The following is a 20,056-nucleotide window of genomic DNA, read 5'->3' on the forward strand; positions in this document are numbered from 1 at the left end:
CTAGGGGGGTATGCAATAACGATGCTATGGTTCTTGTATTGTTTGTTACACATTGATTTTGGTTGACATTAATCGAGCATTTAACTCATCTGTCCCACCCCAGGTACGTGGCGTGGGCAGACCCCAGCTGCCACCCTCGGGATCCGTCATGTATCAACGGCTACGAAACAGGAGAGGCGATCTGACGGCTGGCCTGGACACTAGCCACCTTACACTACTCCTGGCACCAAGTTGTCGATCCATTCTTCCGCGGAAGGACCTGGAAACTACTCTACCTCCTGCCTCAATGGAGGGCTGGGCAGTCTCAGCTCTAAGGTCTGGTTGCAGAGGACGAGTATACAAGGTCTTGGAGCTCACTCCCACTACCAGAACTCTTCGGCCAGGTAAAAATACTAGACAGTTTCATACCCTAGTTATTGGTTTACAGTCATTTGATTGCTGGAATACACATCGTATGTAGGTTACACGTATACCAGTCTTTAACACGGTGTTTTTGTTCACTCGCAGGTACCCCACCCTTCTGTCTAGTTTGTGGAGAGCTTTGGATGGAGTGGTGAGCGGATAACCACCCTGGCTTTCCACTAGTATGAAGAAATTTCACTCTCTGTTGTTAGTAGGAATGGGGTCAGGGCCCGGTCTACAGGCTATTGCGCCTGATCTCTGTCTACCGCTTGCCCAAGCTCACTAATGGGTGACTCGGATTCGGGTATGGTGAAGCCATTCCTGAGGAGTCTTTTATTATTTCATTTAATGAATATGAGGCTTCGTCCTCTTGTTGTTTTCCCTGAGCCGCGCTGGCGGTGCATGCGGTGTTGTATGTTAAACTTGTACCAGGTCTGCCTGGAATTTAACTTATGACCCTGGCAGACTCTCCCATTTCAGGGCCCAGCTTATGATAAAGTAATGTATATTGTGCATCCGTTTATTAATCTAAAGGATTTGGAACTGTACATGGAAAATTCTATTGAAATCTTGAATATGTATATATTGGCTTTACTGAATGAATTTATTACTCAGATTTTAGTTCTGTTGATTGTTTAAAGCTGGTTCAGTTTCTACAATCGTGGCTCTGTATAGTAGTGTATATGTATACATTTATATTCAGCTTCCAGCTTTATATTTCATTCTAAAGAATCATTTTCGATATTTAACTATGTCGTTGTTACACTCTCTACTTAACCCAACATGGGTATTTACTATTTTTAATCAGTTGGGGTGGCCCTGCATGACGGTTTGAGGGTTTTAGTCCTGCTCCTCACAACCACTGTAACCCATCTTCCAGTTACCATATTTCAAGTGGCCGAGATCCGAGACCCCATCCCAAGAGTTCTGCACCCCCTAAACCCTGCGTTTTTTTTTTATGTGGATGCATGCGGTGTAATCCACAGAACTGGAATCTCACTGGATTCCTGGTGCTCAAGATTTCCCTTTTTCATCGGAGAACTTGTTCCATTGAAATTTTGTATTATTAAACATCACTATTTTGTAGATAACATGTTTACTATGCTTGTCCTAGTTCGCAGGGAATTTATTTGTTTTTATATTTTCCCCATTCGCGGGCTTATACTCTTCAGAGTCCACGAACTTTCCAGTCCGACGCGACTCACAAGGGTTCCATAGCTCAAGCTAACAAACCTAGGGATGATCCCATAGCGAAGCCAACCTGGCTTATTCCCTGTTTTATTGTTTGGAAACTGTAATGCTTAACACCATTCCTATTTGCAGCAAGGTGTTTACAGCATCTGATGACCCTTGTTCCTTTATTAATTTACTGCACTAAATCCTGCATGACGTGTTTGCTACAAATGTTTAACCGGGATGTTGTAATAGTTCTTTTTCTCAGAGTAACCTTACTAAACAGTCCCTCTGTATTTATGATTAGTCCGACTACGGCCGTCCACTACAACCACTCAGTAACATCCACAACATTTGCCATCTTCGTGGAGATTTTCGTTTATCACAGTTACTATGTTTTTTTTTAAAGGAAACCAGCATTTAATAATCAACAAGGAAATATATCCTATGTATATTTTTCATGTTCTTCAGTTAACACCACCTTGGCGGTAGCAGCAAGTTCTTGAATTTTCTACAGTAATTGGTATTTCTACATAGTGTATTACCTTTTTTTGTCCTAATATCTTCACAAAAATACTTATAGATGTTTTCTCACTTACCTGCACTGTAGAAACTTACGAATACTCCGGAGTTGGGCCTCCTCTATTTCTCCCGCTCCCGATATGCCACCCAACCTTGAGATTCATCCTCCAGGACCAAAATCTCCCCCCTAGCTCCCTTGTCGGGCCACTGCCCTCAGCAAGTTGCTGCACCTTTGTGTGTGGCTATCTGGTCCTCACCAGACGTAGCCTTTTTTTTGTGTGTCTCTTTCCCTCCGCCTGTCCTCCCAGCGCAGAACCCCACTTCCTGCCTCCTTTCCTCCCGGAAAACCCCCCGTTAGGAAAAATAGTTAGGATATATGGAACACACAACAACCACCTTCTTGGGAAGTTGCCAAATTTTCAAGAAACCTTTTCTTAAAAAAAATACCACAGGAATTATTATTAAATCCAAACAGATAATAACAGTCAATTCAGTTTATCAATTACCAAAGTAAAATCAATATTTACATTTATCCTAAGGCATCACAGGAATCTATAAGATAAAATATACAATATTAATTCATTTCATGTGGAGGTTGGTATGAAAATGTGAAAAAATAGATTAGTAATTTAATTGTTACGGATATTTGTGATTTTGTTGTGGAAATTTTTATGGTAATTAGGGTAATGTTAATTTTTTTTTTATGAGAATAAGGTTAATATAATTTGAGTGGATTTAATGGTTAAGAGCATGTATTTCTTCTTAAGAGGTTATAGTTTCAAAATCAGAGGGGGAGTATGTACAATATGTATGCCTTCGATAGATTTACGAGGCAATGGGGAGTATGTACATATGTATGCCTTCATAGATTTAGGAGGCAAATCATTGTTCGGAGGTGGGTCTTTTGTCCCACAAACAAGGGGGTCTTATACACCAATTTTCTGTCTGGCATGTGAGAAGTGTTTTTTTTTTAAATGTGAACGAGTTTCAAGAATAAGTGAGATAATATTTTCATATTTGAAGTGAAGATTGAAATTCATAAGGTTAAGTGATTTATTAAGTCCTTTGTCCCAAAAACAAGAGAGTTTTATACACCAATTTGCTCTCTGGCATGTAAGAAGTGGTTTTTTTTCTTTAAATGTGATGGAATTTGAGAAATAAATCAGATAATATTTTTATATTTAAAACAAAAATTATTTATCAGTAAAAATTATAATTCATAAAGTTAAGTGATTTATTAATTTTCTTAGAATTAAAATTGCAATTCATAAGATTAACCAATTTATTGAAAAGTTTTTATCTAAGAATTTTGAATCGAAATATAAATTCAAGTTCCACACTCTTTAAAACCTTGGTAAAAACTTAAATTTGTAAATGAGCTTTAGGTTTTTCAATGTTTACAAAGTGTGAGGAATGTTTGAGAGCTAAAGCTCTCAAACATTCCTCTTACAAAGTGTGACGAATGTTTGAGAGCTTAAAGCTCAAGTGTGAGGAATGGTTGAAAATTTCTCACTATCCTTTACATAAATTTGTATGGAATTGGAAAAATATATTTTGGAGGCTGTTGAGAAAAGATAGGCTAGAGGGTGTAATATATGAAGTATTAGATATTTTTTTACTGAAAAGCTTTTATTTTAAAATTTTCAATAGAAATATAAATATAACTCAAAAATTATTTAAAAGTTTTACAAAATTTTAAATTTGTATGTAAATAATGAAAAACACTTCAAGATAGTTGAATAGTTAAGAGAAAATAGAAATACCTAAATGTATTTTCTACACAACAATGATTGTTTTACCAATTGAAATGAAGAATATTTGATTAGAAAACCCTATAAAAATAAATGAAATATTAATATTAATAACAATAATAAATAAAAATTATTAAAAACTCTTCAATATATGGCCTCATTTTATCTTTATGTTAAAAACAAGAAACAATTATTCATCTCAAATGTAGATAAACAATTATTAATTTATTATAGTCTAATCAACCCTATAAAATGTTAACCCTATAAAATATTATTATTCTTATACGTGATTTGTATATAGTACAAATTGTTATGAACATAACTGTCACTAATTAAAAAAAATAAATTTAATAAATTAATTTTAATATCATGGTGAAATTTAGTAAATTAATTTTAATATCAAGGTGATAGATGTATGTACATATGAAAATAATGTTTAGAAAACTACAGATTATATATATATATATATATAAATAAATATAAAATAAAATAAAATAAAAATGAAATTTAAATATATAATATTAAAACTCAAAAATATATTTAGATATTAATATTTTTGAAGTAGAAATTTATATTTTAAAATTTTAAAATTATTCAAAATTCAATCTACATTTTCTAAAACCAATATTATAGCTATTAAAATCTTATTTTCCGAATTAAAAATAATAATATTAACAGTTAATATAAGGGAAAAAATTATTATTCAACTACCATTCATTTATCAGCTAACCAAACGTTATTCAACCGTCCAACAATATTAAAATCCTATTTTCCAAATTCGAAATTAGAAATAATAATATTGACATTTAATATAATAAACATTTCTTTATTATTAAAGTACCATACATAACCATTCCAAATTCAAAAACGATAATATTAATATTTAATATAATAAAGATCGTTATTATTCCGCTACCATTCATCTATTAGCTAACCAAATGTTATTGAACCATCAAACAATATCAAAATTCTATGGAGAAATAATAATATTGACATTTAATATAATAAATATTTCTTTATTATTTAACTGCCATTCATCTATTAGCTAACCAAACGTTATTCAACCATCAAACAATATGAAGCATTTACACTGAAAGGTAGAAAGATATCAAGATACTGGCGTAACTCCAATTCCCTTATTCGTGACCTGTGTGATATTTGTTTCATTTTTAGCTACGATTCTTTGGTCTATACCACTCAACTAGTCACTCACCTAAAATCCCATCTGTTTTTTTTTTTTTTTTTCTCAGTAAGACTACTCTAGGAAATTATATTATATACAGAGAGAAATTACATGCAGTGAAACAAGTTTTCCAAGGCCAGCGAAGGCACTGTGGTATTGCAGCTGACAGTTGCTTGCAATGAGCGCTGGATGCCCCAAAACCTTATCAGAAAGTCAATGTTTTAACTTTGACATTGCCCACGCAGGGGCTGAGACTCAAAAACACTACCCACGCAGGGGCGACCCTGTATATTAGCAGACTTCCATAATAAACTAGGTGACGTAATTGAAAACAGAGCAGGACCTATATTAAGATTACCAGACCCATTCGTAATAAGCGACCAAGACAGAGGACCGCAAAACAGAACCAAGCGACCAAGACAGAAGACTACAAAACAGGACCTGAAAGGAGGGAGGATGATGGTGCTATTCTTCTGGCTCCAATTCTTCCGGGTCCATCTCCACGATCGGGTACCCAAAGCCTTCGAAGGGGTCTTCCTGGACCTCTTTCGCTCCCGCTCTGGACGAAGACGCCTCCTGCGTCTGAGTTTGGATGGGCGCCTTCCCTTTTGCATCAACTGCTTGATCTTCGACTTTGTCCAGCGGATTCGCAGAGGGTAATTCTCTGTTGCTTGCTCCCTCGAGGTCCTCCTCTGCGTCTCTGGCAAAGAGGATTGAAACATGGGCATTAAGATTGCCCAGCTTAAAGACTGCTGTGCCGAACGCTGGAAGCGCAGGCTGCCTTGGCGGTTCCTCATTCGGGTTGGAGGTGTCCATGAACTGAGAGACTTGCAGGTGGGGAATTCCAACTCTACGAAAACAATAGCAGCAACAACAGTGGTGATGCCCTGCTGCCACTGCGGGAGGGCGAGAAGGTGCCCCACGACCAGGCCCTCTTCGACATGGTTGTCTTTCTCTTGTTCTTGCCATATGAACAGAGAAACTGCCCAGAATGTCCGCCTCACGAATCGAATTCCCAATCTCCAGAGTCTTCCGAGAGCAGAGAATGTTCCTGCTCGTCTGCACCTGAAACTGATCTTGCCAAGAATGTCGCTGTAACATCCTTGCTCCAGCTTTAAAATCCGCAGCCCTCTCTTGGAACCTGAGCGCCATGAATGCGCTTCTCTCTCACCTTCTGCCAACATTAATGTTCATTAAGATCTGGAGCAGAGGCTCCCTCATTTATTCCCTCGGCATGATGTGCCTCGTCCCTCCACGGGCTGGCTCGTGGCAGCTCTTGCTGGCCATGTGGCCTTACCGTGCTTTCAGTCCTTTCACCCGCATCCGGGTGGCCTGCATCTTTCTGGATGAGGCCAATGAGATCCTTTGCTTGTTGTTGGTTTTGAATGATGGCCAAAGATCCTGAGCAGATGATCTGGTTGTTTTCAACCCCAACATTGGCTAATAAATCTGCAATCTTATTGCCTTCTCTCCGTGTGTGAGTGAAAGAAATGGCCTTGTTATTTCTGAGAAATTGCTCCATGATCTGTAGCCTGGCTTCTAGTCTCCAACTTGGGGCGATTTTTCTGGCTTGGGATCCATTCTGTAGGTGAGTAGCGATGTTGATGAGCAGTTGGGAATCCCCTTCCACGATCAGGGGCTGGAGATTAAGCTGATCCGCTAATAGGAGACCTTGCCATAGGCCCTCTAGCTCGGCCGAATTATTAGTGTCCCACCCCATATATCCAAAGTAGACTTGCAAGGTAGTGCCTGTATGGTTTCTTAAGATTCCTCCAAATCCTGCCTCCCCCGGATTTCCTTTGGACGCGCCATCAAAGTTGAGTTTGAAGGAGTTGTTGGGGGGGGGTTTCCAGCAGCTATCCTCTGCACTGGTGCCTCTGGAAGATTGCTGCCTGTTGTCTATATGAAATAATTGTAACTGCCAATTGTTGAGGATGTTTCGTTCATTGTCAGCAGAGGGGTAATCTTCCTTCGACCAATTTCTGAGCATTATGGTTTCCTGAAGATTTGCCTGAATTCTGTGCCAGATTTCCTCAAAGCGGGAGCTTGCATTTTTGAAGATGCGCTTATTCCTTTCCTTCCAGATGTTCCAAAGGGCTATGCCTGGGATAATTCTCCATAAGTGGTTGAGGAGCTCACAGTTGTAAGGACTTTTTGGCCACAGCCTGAGAGTGTTGATGATGTCGTCATCTACATTGCATCTTTTTTGACATCTGAAACTTATTTTTTCCCATATCTTGTTGGCTAGAGGGCAGGAAGCTAGAAGGTGCTGGAGGTTTTCTTCATGTTGAAAGCAGTTATGACATAGGGAAGGGCCTTGAAAGCCTCTTCGTCTGAGTTTGTCCCAAGTGAGAATTTTCCTGTGCCCTACTAGCCAGAGGAAGTGGGAGATTTTGGGCCAAGCTCCTATATTCCATAGATTGCTCCATAGAGGATCAGTAGTAGGAGGAGGGTTACTGATCAGCTTGTAGGCTTCTGCTGCGGTGTAGGTTCCTTTGGGTTTATACCCCCATCTGAGAATGTCAAGGCCCTCATGATAACGAATTCTTCGTTTCCTTAATACTTCCTCAAGGTCCTCTACGTCTCTGCTGTTGGCGTAAGTGAGAATTTGATTACCTTGTTTCCAAGTCCTGTATCCCTGCTCCCCTTCCTGTGTCCAGAAGAGATGAATATTTTCCCTTAGCTGCTCCTGTCTTGTTGGAATTAGAGTTGGCGTGAGAGTGCTGGTTAGCCTGGGCATTTGATTCCATGCATCAGACCAAAATCTTGCGAATTTCCCATTCCTGATCTCCCAGAAGCTATGCTGTTGGATTAATTGATAGTGCTGCTTGGCAGCATTCCAAATTGAGGACCCTTTTTCCGTGGGCGTGAACCTGATGAGTTCTTCTGGAGGCCTGTGGTTGGCATACTTGGCCATCCAGATTTTGACCCAAGGCTTTTCCTGGTTCGTCATCCATTGCCACCAGATCTTGGCATTCATGATAGCATTACTGAGTTCTGGATCCCGTAGGCCAATGCCACCATTGCCTTTGGGCTGGCAAGCAGTGGACCATTTAACCAGAGCCCATTTGCGGTTTGTGGCTGAGCTGCCCCAGAGAAATGCGCGCTGTAGGTTTCTGATTCTTTTGATGACCCACTTAGGAGCTGCAAGAACTGAAAAAAGATAGAGCGGCATGGATTGAAGGACGGATTTAATAAGCACTACCCTGCTGGCTAGGTTGAGAGATCTGAAGGTCCAGTGATTGAGGCGGGCGTCAAGCTTTTCAAGAAGGATGTTCCAAGCTGGCTGTTTTAAGGCAGAGGCAGTGAGGGGAGCGCCAAGATATTTGGAGGGAAGCGTTGCTGCAGGGATGCCCAGAATGCGAGTGATGGCAGATTTGACTTGAGGCGGGGTGTGAAAGAAAAAAATCTGCGATTTGGAAGCATTGACATGGGTGCCAGAAGCCTCAGCAAAATCGTTAAGGAGGGATTTGAATTGAGCTGCTTCCTGGGCAGAGGGATAGCCATAGAGCATAGTGTCATCAACAAATTGTTGATGAGAAGAGGCAGGGGTTTGATGGATCGAGATGCCCTTGAGCTTATGCGTGTGGAGAGCATGCTTTATGTGTCTGCCAAGACCCTCCGCCATCAGCACAAAGAGGAAGGGGGATAAGGGATCCCCTTGCCTTATACCACGCGAAGGCTTGAAGGGGCGGGAAGGGATACCATTAATCAGGATGGAAAAGTGCGAGGAGGTTATGAGGTTCATGATCCAACAGATCCACAAAGTGTCAAATCCAAAGGCTTTTAACATCTGCTGAATGTAAGACCAACTAAGCTTATCAAAGGCTTTTGAGAGATCCAGTTTGAGAATCATACCTGCTTGCTTTGAGTTCTTGAGGGAATGGATGATCTCATGCGTGAGGAGGATGCCATCCATTATTTGACGCCCTTCCACATACCCTGACTGTTCCGGCGAGATTAGCATAGGAAGCAGGGGCTTCAATCTGTTGGCAATGACTTTGGTTATGACTTTGTAAATGACATTGCATAGGGCAATGGGTCTAAACTTGTCAGGTGTGATGGAGTTCTCCTCTTTGGGGATGAGGGCGATGAAAGTAGAGTTGAGGGAGGGGAGGAGCCATCTTGTAGTTCTGGATTCCTCAACAATTTGCCATACCTCTTGTTTGATCAGGTCCCAGAAAGCATGGAAGAAAGTGGAGGTAAATCCGTCCGGGCCTGGGGCTTTTCCCTCTTTGAGCTGCTTCATTGCTTCGTCAACCTCCTGGGGAAGAATGGGACTCATGAGAAGTTGGTTGTGATCCTCCGTTATGAGTTTAGGCACATTACGGATTATCTTTTCAATTGCCGGCTGCCTATCATTTGCTGGCTCCTTATGGACAAGCTGGAAATGACTCAGGAGTGCTTCTTCAATTTCTTCATGCGATTCTACTTTTTCCCCTGTCGGTTTTTGGATGAAGGGGATGGAGTTGTGTGTTCTTCTTTGCACCGTGGTTCTGTGGAAAAACTTTGTGTTGCGCTCCCCTTCTTTCAGCCACCTTACCCTGGATTTTTGTCTCCAATAAATTTCCTCCTGTTTCCTCCTAGTTTCCATTTGACTGTTGATGAGTCGTTCTTGCTCCAGGGTGGTCTCCGAATGTCCCTCTGTAATTATTTTTTGTTGGAGATTTTTCAGTTCTTGTTGTAGCTCTTGCTGCGCCGTGAAGATATTTCCAAAGATTTCCCGATTCCACCTTTTGAGCTGATTTTTGAGGAATCGCAATTTCTGTTGAAATTGATACATCCTAGCGCCTTCCGGTGGGACAAATGAGGTCCAGGTCGTTTTGACGAAGTCCTTGAATGCAGGATGAGTTAGCCAGAAGCTTTCGAATCGAAATGGTCTTTTTGTCTGATCTCCGGGTCTTCTCCATTGCAGAGCTATGGGCCAATGATCCGATCCCGAGTGGGCGAGAATTTCCGCTGAGAAGTCGCCGCCAAGGTGCACTGAGTTATCAGAAATAAGAAATCGGTCCAGTTTGGAGGCAATACGGGAGTTTCCAGCTCTGCGATTGCTCCAAGTAAAGGTTCCATTGCAGAATGGCATGTCGATGAGGGAAGTTGCTTGGATGAAGTCTTTGAAGTGTGCTGCATCCGGCTCCAGTCTGTGTCTTCCGCCCAGCTTTTCCTCACTTTTAGTAATCATATTAAAATCCCCTGCCATTATCCATAATGGGTGGCTTCTGTTGTGGCTGAGGGCTTCGATTGTGTCGAGGAGCCTGATTTTGCTGCCTGTGTCTTGCGGAAAGTAGACGTTGGTTAGGTTGCCATGAATGTTGGTACCCAGGATGTGGAAGGCTGCTTGAATGAAATGATGAGAGGCGTGAAAATCTTTGAGTGCAACCGCTTGGGAATTCCAGACTATAGCTAGCCCCCCTGAGGCCCCTATAGCATCAACAGATACAGATCTACATCCTGGCCAAGCCTTGGAAAGTATCTCTTCTAGGGTGGTACTGTTGCATTTTGTTTCCTGGAGAAAGCACATCTGAGGCTTTTCCATTTTTATCATATTCTTCAGCATCCGTAATTTTCCGGGGCTATTAAGCCCTCTTAGATTCCATGATGTGAGCTTCATTTATCAACTACTTGTGGAGGGACTGTAGTACTTCGTTAGCTTTGCATATCTACCTGAATCAACCAGGATCTTTCCAATTTCAATGGTTCGCTGAAGATATGTCTTCCGGCCTCTTTTCTTGAAGTCTTTTGGCTTTAGGTGGCTGTCCCAGTGACTGCCTGGTTGTATCCCAAGTTGGTGTTGCTGAAAGGCTTTGGAGATAACCATTTCGAGCTTGTCGAGTTGTAGCTCTGAGATAGATTCGTAAGCCCTTTTCCTGCATGCTGTTTCTAGCTCCTGAATATCTAGACCGTTGAGATCCATACCTTCCGTTCCCTCATCCATTTGCTGCACTGGTTCATCCTCATCCTTGTGATGCTCTGAGTCTTGGTAGACATCCTCCTTTCCATCCACCTCCATATTCTTGTTTGGCTGCTCAGGGTTAGTGCTGAGGACGGTTGAGGGAGCGGTAGGGGCAGAGGATTTGGTGGGCGGATCGGTGGGAGGGGGATGGGATGATGAAGATGGGCGCGAGGGGAAGGGATCCGAGGTGAGGGGTTGGTCCTCAGAGGTCTGGGCGAGTACGTCAAAGCTATTCTTGGATGCTGCATTGAAGGGCTGGTTGGGCTTAGGTTTAGGACCATTCTGAGGCTTCTTATGCATGCGTTTTCTGTGGGTGACTTTGGTGAAACCATCCTGAGATTGGTTTTCAGGGGGTGCATGGGTAAAGTCATTGACATTGAGAGGGCAGTCCCTAAAGAGATGTCCTAAAGCATGGCATCTTCTGCATCTGAAGGGGACATGCTCGTAATCCAGCGGCTGGGACCATTCTTCATCTCTATGGGAGAGTGTGATTGATTCTGGTAAAGCTTCATTCAATCGAATGAAAACACAAATTCGTGCATAGGATATGTACTTACGCATTTTGGTTTCTTCAGCTGTTTTAATGTATTCTCCCACTCTGTCTCCAATGCTTTTGAGGATTCTTTCGTCCCAGTATTCATCCGGCAGGGAATAGAGTCGGATCCAGACCGGGGCGCGATTCAGATCTTCTTTGTCTGGGTTGAATCTAGGGATCCAATCCCTGAGATACAGTCCTGCTGCATTGAAGAAGTAAGGCCCTCCTTCCAGGATTCTATATTTGTCCTCTAGACATACAAAGATAGCAGTGAAGAAACCCTTTGGCCCCAACTGAAGGGTAACGTCCCCTTTGGGTTTCCACTTTGCCGCTATCCACCCATATAAGGCCCGTTCGGTCGGCCAGAAACCAATGAATTTCCCTATGAGGGCATGCTCTGTCATATACTCTATTCTTTCATCTATTATTTCTCCTGGCAACTCTATTCTCGGCTTTTCCTTGGCGACAGGTCGACATGTGGAAGAGAAGACTTTTTGTCTTTGATCCGGAATATCATTTCCTTCTGGTTCGTGACTGTCCTCATTTGTCTGGTGATCCTTCTCATTGTCCTCCGTGTACTGCTGTTTCCCTCTGTTCAAAATTTCCTGACTCACTGAGCCAAAGATGACTGTCGATTCAGATGGGCGATGTGTGGGGGAGGGCTCTGACGCCCCCCCCTGGGGCTTTTCCATTGCCCTGGCTAAGATCCTGCAGCTCTGTCACACTGCAGCACTGTGTTTGCTTGCCTGATGCGCCTGCTGTACAGAGCCGACGGCGCCGTTAGGGTTTGATCTCCTAACCCCTGATCGCATTCCAGAACGCTCAGGTCATTCATTATCTTGATCGTCCTTTTACCTAAAATCCCAGCTGTTGTCACCAATTCGTTTTATTATTTTTAATGGTGTTTATTCAATTTATACAATTCGTTTGATTATTTCTAATGGTGTTTATTCAATTTATACAACTTTGTATCTAGTTGGTTATTGTGTTGCGTCACCATGTCCTCAATGAAAACAGGTAGGCAAAAAAACAAAATAAATAACACACTTTTATTACCCAAACTTAAGTGGGTCAACCTTCATCTTTTGTTCCAATGGAAAAATCATCATTTGTGATTAGAGATTGAATGGAAATTTCCCTTTTAATTTTCCCACTCTACTTATTAATTTAATGAAACATATTCAATAAGAATTTATTTTATCTTCCCAAAAAATACTATTCAATGATATATTTTTTCCTTTGGGTTTAAACCTATAACATCTTAAAAAATAAAAAATATCTCCATGATTAACTATATTCTGATTTCTAGAATACAAATAAAGTACAAGTTTATTATCAAAATTAGAGTTTCAAAATTCATAAATTTTCTTCATTTTTCTTAGTGGTGCTTTATTTACTACTTCTTCCGGGGAGAAGGCCTAGTAGTTTTATTTCATCTTTATATTTCAAGGAAATATTTGATTTATGAATAGACATTTTTGGATAGGCATCATTATACTTTTTTTAACTTAATGCTGGCTATTTTTTTCGGGTTAATAGTCTACTTTATTTGAATATAGTTGCTTACATGATAACCAATAATTTGATTCATGTTTTTATCTTGTGTTCCTTTGGAGTGAGCTTATTATTGGGGATAAGAATCCTATGGATGTCCTATTTATTGCCAAATTGAATATTAAAAATTTATATTCTCATAATGAAGATCCCAAGTCCATATAAAATTGACTGTCTACTATTATTTTAGCTAGCAAACCTTTGTTGATATCAATTTCAATAGATATCTAGACTTATGTACATATATCCAACCTTATCCACCAAAAATCAATGTTTATGTATACATGCAAAGTATTGTTGATATCTTCCAAATCTTATATAAATGTCAAAATGTAGAGCCAAATTTCGAAGGAAAACCAAATAGACATCTTGGTAATGTATATAGTGTGAAGATCAAAACCTAGTAACCATGAGGCAAGAAAAATACATGCTCTTCCCCAAAAACCAAGCACCCTCTTGAAAAGCTTATTGATATTCAACAATATAGAAAAAATAAACAATAAAGAATCATTTAGGTAATATATACACCACATGATACCTCATCCAACTCGAGTGGATCCATTGGTAAAGCTTTGTTGTTGGAGGCCTAAAGGTACTTGAATATGCAAATCATTGAAGGTGATTTATAAACTGGGAGTATGTTTTTATTGTCAATATACAACACCTATAAAATTTGCACCTCTTCCCCCCATGTGGGATTTCCACTCATCTTTCACATGATTAAAAGGCGACATGTTTTCATGGTGGTGGGTGGTGAACATCATGTCGCGATTCCCCTCAACAGGATTTATAATGTTGCATGTTATGGAAACCACTCCCACTTTGTACCTTCACATTCTCCTTGCTATATTGTGATTTCTTCTCGAAGTAGACATGTCATGAAGATGTCATTTCAGTCCTTCACCATTGTAGTTGTGGCTCAGGGTAATAAACCCCCTTGGCCTCATTCATTTGGTCTCGATCCTCAATTCTTAAGGGACCTCACATGGGCATGTACACTACCACTCCTACACTAGCATTATCCTCTCCTCCCTCCACTACTCTTCATGGGGTTATAACCACCTGCACCATCCTAGTCAACCCCATTTGCATTTATGACCATCACTCTCAACCCCTTGATTTGCCACCCTATTCAATATGCCATCCCCTGTATCACCCTTTTCGCAACCTATCTTGAAGGTTGTGGAGGATGGGTAACAAGGGTTGTAGAAGTAAGGAAATGCCCACTCAATCTATCAGGGTTGAATCAGATGCAACCAAATTTATCATGAAGTTTTATATAACTTATACAAACCCACATAATTAGGGAACTAGAAAACTAGAGTGTCATACCAAAGATCTTTTTTAGCTCATGCATTGTGAACAACTCGATAGTGAGGTGGAAGTCTATATAGAAAACCTAGGTTTAATAATTTCTTTTGGTTCTTGTGATACCAAGCTCCAAAAAAAAAATTTACTTGCACACCAAGACTATGGTGACCCAATCCATCAACAATGCAGAGGCACAATAACGCTTGATGAAATGCATGGATTTTCTAGAGAGAAGAATTGTTTCAACACCATGTTGATCACTTTGTTGGTAAAATAACATGGGGGTATTCTATAGGTTTCTTCTCTTGGTTCTTCCAAATAATCTCTTGGCTTTTCCAAGGAAACTCACATCTCTCTCTTGGAGGATGCCCCCAACGAAGTTGCCCCATAATGGATCAGTAGTGGTATTATCTACCTTTTTGTTTATCCATTTCATATGTTGTTAATTTCTATAGGCCTTTATCGAATTCTTTTGGGATTACAATTTGGTGGATTATATAGCATGGTTTCCCCATTTGGGCAGTCTCATGGTTAAAGTCTCTTTGTCATGGAGCTCACTTCTCTATTGTTGAACCTTTGTTTCCCTCTTGGGCAGGGCATGTCAAATTTGAATGCACAAGGTCCATTTGGAACAGAGGATTGTGGATATGTAATTACTGATAAATTATAAATAAAAGTATATACAAAAAGAAAACACTGACACCTCTTCTAAATCCTAATAAATGTATATGCACTTGATGGAGGAGAATTTGGAGAAAATAAGGAAGAGGATGTGCTTCTAACCAAATCAGTAAAATAGATAAGGATATTAAGATGAAGGTAATCCATTTCACACCACTCTTGCACATAAGTGTACAACTAATGTGAGAGATCAATCTTAAAAAATGCTATAGTTTGACAACAAAGCTTAATCAACAAGTTTCTTTCATTCAAATATAATGTGTTGTTGGTTTATTGAGCTTGTAGGAGTAGAATTTGCACTTTAGATCTACAATGTAATCATTAAATTTCACCCACAAGAGTAAGTTTTTTCTTTATGAGATACCCAACCACAATTTAGAATCTTGATAAATCATAAAAAAATACTAAACTAAGGCTTCCTAAGAAAATTTCATGATATTAGATTCATTTTAGCACACCCTTGACGAGATCTTAAAGATTTTACAATTTCATTGGCTTTACTAAATTAGAAGAAAATTAATGAATATTGTTCCTCATTAAAAGTAATATCCCATTTTGATTACAATCTTGAGTGTTTTACAATTTCATTGCCTATATTAATATTAAAAGAAAATCAATGTATCTTGTTCCTCACTAAATGCCATTATATCTCTTAAAGATTTCTAAATTTTTTAGTATTCTTCTTTTTTTTCCTTTTAAGTGGAGGAATATATTTTGGTTCACTCTCGGTTCCTTTTCTTTGTATGAAAAAATAAAATTATTATTTTTCGATGTTCTGAATTAAATTTGATGATTCATTTGTTTTTTTATAAAAAAGTTTATTAAAAAAATCATTATGTCAAACTAGTAGTGGGACAACCATAAATAATTGATATTCGCTAATACAAAATGACTCCTCAATATTATTACTTGAAAAAGATACCACATGTATGGTAGTGAGTAAAAGGGGAATCTTTCACTCCTGTGAGCTACATCTATCATAACTTAGTTTTCAAACTAGTAGTGGGGACAAGCATCACTAATTGCTATTTGCTAATACAAAATGACTCCTCAATGTTATTACTTGAAAATGATACCACATGTATGGTGGTAAGTAAAGGGGGAAGCTTTCACTCTTGTGAGGTACCTCTAGGTCTTAGATCATCAATATTTTTCCTTATATCTGAAAAAGATGAGCTCTTAAGAAAATAAACGCAATTACATGAATAAATAATTTTTATAATCAATTAAGTGCTTAACCTAATTTTTATAATCAATTAAGAACTTAACCTATTTCTCTTATATAAATAATTAATTTTATTCCTTCCTTTTAATTAAGTTGAAGGCTTATAAATAATTAATTTTATTCCTTCCTTTTAATTAAGTCGATGGATTTTTATGGTGAGGCTTTGCCTCACAACACTTTAGATAGATTCATCGGCCGCCACGTAATCTAGTTATAATGTCCCGCCTTCTCTGTCTGGCTACAAGCGTTCAGATCTTCGCCTGCTTCTCAGTGTTTTGGGTGCTCCTTTAGCCCCTGTGCCTATCAGTGGTGATCCTCTTCCTCATCTGAGTATTAAAGACACTCCCATTGTAAGAAATCCTATGCTTTTTTTCATTCCCTTTGCCCAAGTCGTTTTCACGTTTACTGTATTTGCAACCTCCCTCTCTACTCTAGAACATCGTGTAAATTAGCCCATTTGGTAGCTTGAAAATTTGTTTGGCACTTATTATCTTGATCAAACATGCTATGGGTTGAGGTTTGTAGTGGAGAATGATGGTAATAATTTATGAAGATAGATTAAAGTAGAAGTATAAGACAATAAAATAGGTTTTCATAAACAAGGAGTTAATGTTGAGGCACCCGGATTTGATTTTATTTTGAGGTGAATCACAGGGCTCGCCCTAATTCCATGCATAATAGGCACCCGTCTACTCATGGTGAGAGGTTTGCAGCTACAAGTAAGGTTGAAATCCAAAGGGGTTAGCTGGTTGTGCTCCTGCAAATGGATCGATATGCCAAATCTAACATGCTGCCCAGGGCTGGGACCTAAACATTACTCACCCTTTACCCTTGGTATTGTTTCAAAAAATTATGTAGGAGGGTTTGATATCTAGTTGGGGAAAGAAGTGATTTTGTTAAATGTCTATGAGTTTGAGATTTCACATATTATTTCTTTGGATTGTGATAAATGTGGAGAGATATAATCTGGAAACATGTGATTTAATGTCCAGGGACATGAGTTTGATGTTTCGTTTCTCCTTTCTCTCTGAAGTTTGATTGAACGATTTTGTTGAAAACCATTATTATTTATGCAGGAAACCTCATCTGCCCAATATATCTTGCAACAATATATAGCAGCCTCTGGAGGTGCTTGGTATCAAAGCTCAATCCAGAATGCATATGCTATGGGAAAGGTGAAGATGTTGGCATCTGAATATGAAACAACTACAAAAGAAACAAAGAATCGTAATTGCTCTAGAGAAGTAGAGACTGGTGGCTTGTATTATGGTAGATGATGCCTGATATGTGGTATGTGGAGCTTGCAGTTGGAGGCAGCAAAGTGCATGTAGGGAGCAATGGGAAGCTAGTTTGGAGACACACGTCGTGGCTTGGTGCTCATGCCACAAAAGGACCTGTTAGGCCTTTGTGTAGGGCTCTTCATGTCCAAATACTAGGCCTATCTTTTCTTTACTTTGAATTATAATATATATATATATATATATTTCTTCAATTTATTGGTGTTTTGTGTGTGTTTTTTTTCAATTTATTGGTGTTTGCACTGGCCAGAGGCACACGTCTAAATCTTACTTTACTTCAAGTACATTTCAGGGGGGTTATGGAATTTCTTTCAATTTTCCTCCTTTTAATAGATTCAGTTTTTTCACTCAGGCCATATTTGATTTTAGGTTATGATCTATTTCTTTAATTTTTGACGACTCTTAGGTAGGTGCTAAAACCTGTTTCTTGTTGGTCTTTTGGTAGGAATGATTATTTTTGCAACTTGAACAAAATAGAACCTGATGGATCATGTGCTTAATATGTCCTAGATGTGTAGGATATCTTGAATATGTGTTTGATATTTGTAGCGAAATTGCACACTACCTATTGCCAAATTTTAGTTTTCTTAGTGTTCAATTTTATCAGTGTTTCATCACCCAATTACCAAAGCCTACATTCATACTTATTTCTTGATAAAGCACAGAATCCACATTTTACTGAATTTAGAAGTTGTGTACGATATCTTGAATATGTGTTTAATATTTGTAGCGAAATTGCCCACTACGTATTGGAAAATTTTAGTTTTCTTAGTGTTCAATTTTTTCATTGTTTCATCACGAAATTACCAAAGCCTACATTCATACTTATTTCTTGATAAAGTACAGAATCCACATTTTTCTGAATTTAGAAGTAATATTTATTCTTCAGTTCTTATTTGAATTAATAAATTCTGCAGTGTTCAAGTCCTGAAATCTTGTGTTTGGTTCAGGGCTTGGATCTGTAACCACTGCAACCATGTTTTCTGATGCTAGATGCATTGGAGAGAAGCAAATAAATGGGGAAGACTGCTTTGTTCTTAAGCTTTGTGCAGATCCATCAACCTTAAAGGCTAGAATTGATGGCCCTGCTGAGATTATCAGACATGTTCTCTTTGGCTATTTTAGCTAGAGAACTAGGCTTCTTGTCCATATGGAAGATTCTTATCTCACACAAATTCAATCTACTGGAGTTGATGATGTTTATTGGGAGACAATAATAAACTCATTGCTTGATGATTATAGACCTGTAGAGGGAATGATGATAACTCATTCTGGCCACTCTGTTGTCACTCTCTTCAGATTCAGAGAAACAACAATGAGCCACAACGAAACTCGGATGGAAGAGGCTTGGATTATAGAGGAAGTTTTATTCAATGTGCCTATATTATCCTTGGATTGCTTTATCCCTCCAGTAGACATAATGTGTGGTTCTGTCAGTGAAGCCTTTGAGTTGCCTCAAGAAAGAGGCAAATCCATGGCTGGGAGCAACCACAATAAGGTGACTGCATTGGAGAAACCTCAAGGAAAGGGTGATAACATCATTTGGAGAGTAGAAGTCGGACATTCTTCTATACTCAGTTTAACAAAAATCAGTTTGTAATTCTAGTGTTCTATTGAGACATTAACACTGTTTTTTTTTCCAAATATGACTTTCAAGGCCTTTCAAGCTGCCTCCAGGAGCCTCATGAGTTAACATGCAGATAATAAACCTTCATAGGTTGTGTCTCAGGGCTGGTAAATGTTTATACGTTGAATGCAGAAACTTTGGATGATTATGTTGGGTGGGATGTTGAACTCTTTCAAGCAGTGTACAATATCTGAGACATATAACTCTTTGTTTACTCACAGCTAATCCTATATGGAAGAAAATTGGTAACGTTGACATAAATGTCCACATCAACAAATAACTGTGTTGCCCACATTTTTCAAATTTCTTGAGGGTGTATATGTTTGCTAAGCAGGGTTGCCATTTCTCAAAAGTTTTGTGAGTTTGATGTTTCCTTCAGGTTATGGAGTAGTTTGTGCAGTGTAGTTAGTTCCTCTCCTTGAGAATAAATCCCAATGACCAGGAAGAATGAATGTGGGTGGGTTTTGACATACGGCCATATGGAAGTGTCTTGATTGGCATGGGAGATTCAACAAAGCAGTGTCCAAGCATGGTTGTTTCAATTTGGATCGCAGTTTTTATTGGAAATGTCTAAAAATACTGTGTAAAAAATATCAGACTTGTTTTCTGAATTCCTTGATTTTGATTTGGACTAGGCATATTTAAAAAAAATAGTTGTATAAAAGTGGTTATTTGTCTCCAGTTGTCCTATAACATAGGATCTGATGCCTATGTTCTAGTAATGATGATGTCTAATATTTTCTTTTATACGGGACCTCCATAGAGAAAGTGTCAAATTCACTCTTCAAATTGGAATGGAGTGGTTTCTCTTATGGTTAGGCATTGCAAGCCAAAGAGGAAA

General features: G+C 39.1%; 1 pseudogene; it reads left to right on the plus strand.

Annotated features, from left to right (window-relative positions):
• Positions 1-14,210: 14,210 nt before the first annotated feature.
• On the plus strand, positions 14,211-19,188 carry LOC149217212 (uncharacterized; annotated as a pseudogene).
• Positions 19,189-20,056: the final 868 nt, after the last annotated feature.

The sequence above is a fragment of the Pinus tabuliformis genome, chromosome 1_1, assembly GCF_031772625.1.
Source record: "Pinus tabuliformis cultivar Carrire ecotype Pingquan chromosome 1_1, CPIR1, whole genome shotgun sequence".
In the NCBI taxonomy this organism is placed as follows: Eukaryota; Viridiplantae; Streptophyta; class Pinopsida; order Pinales; family Pinaceae; genus Pinus; species Pinus tabuliformis.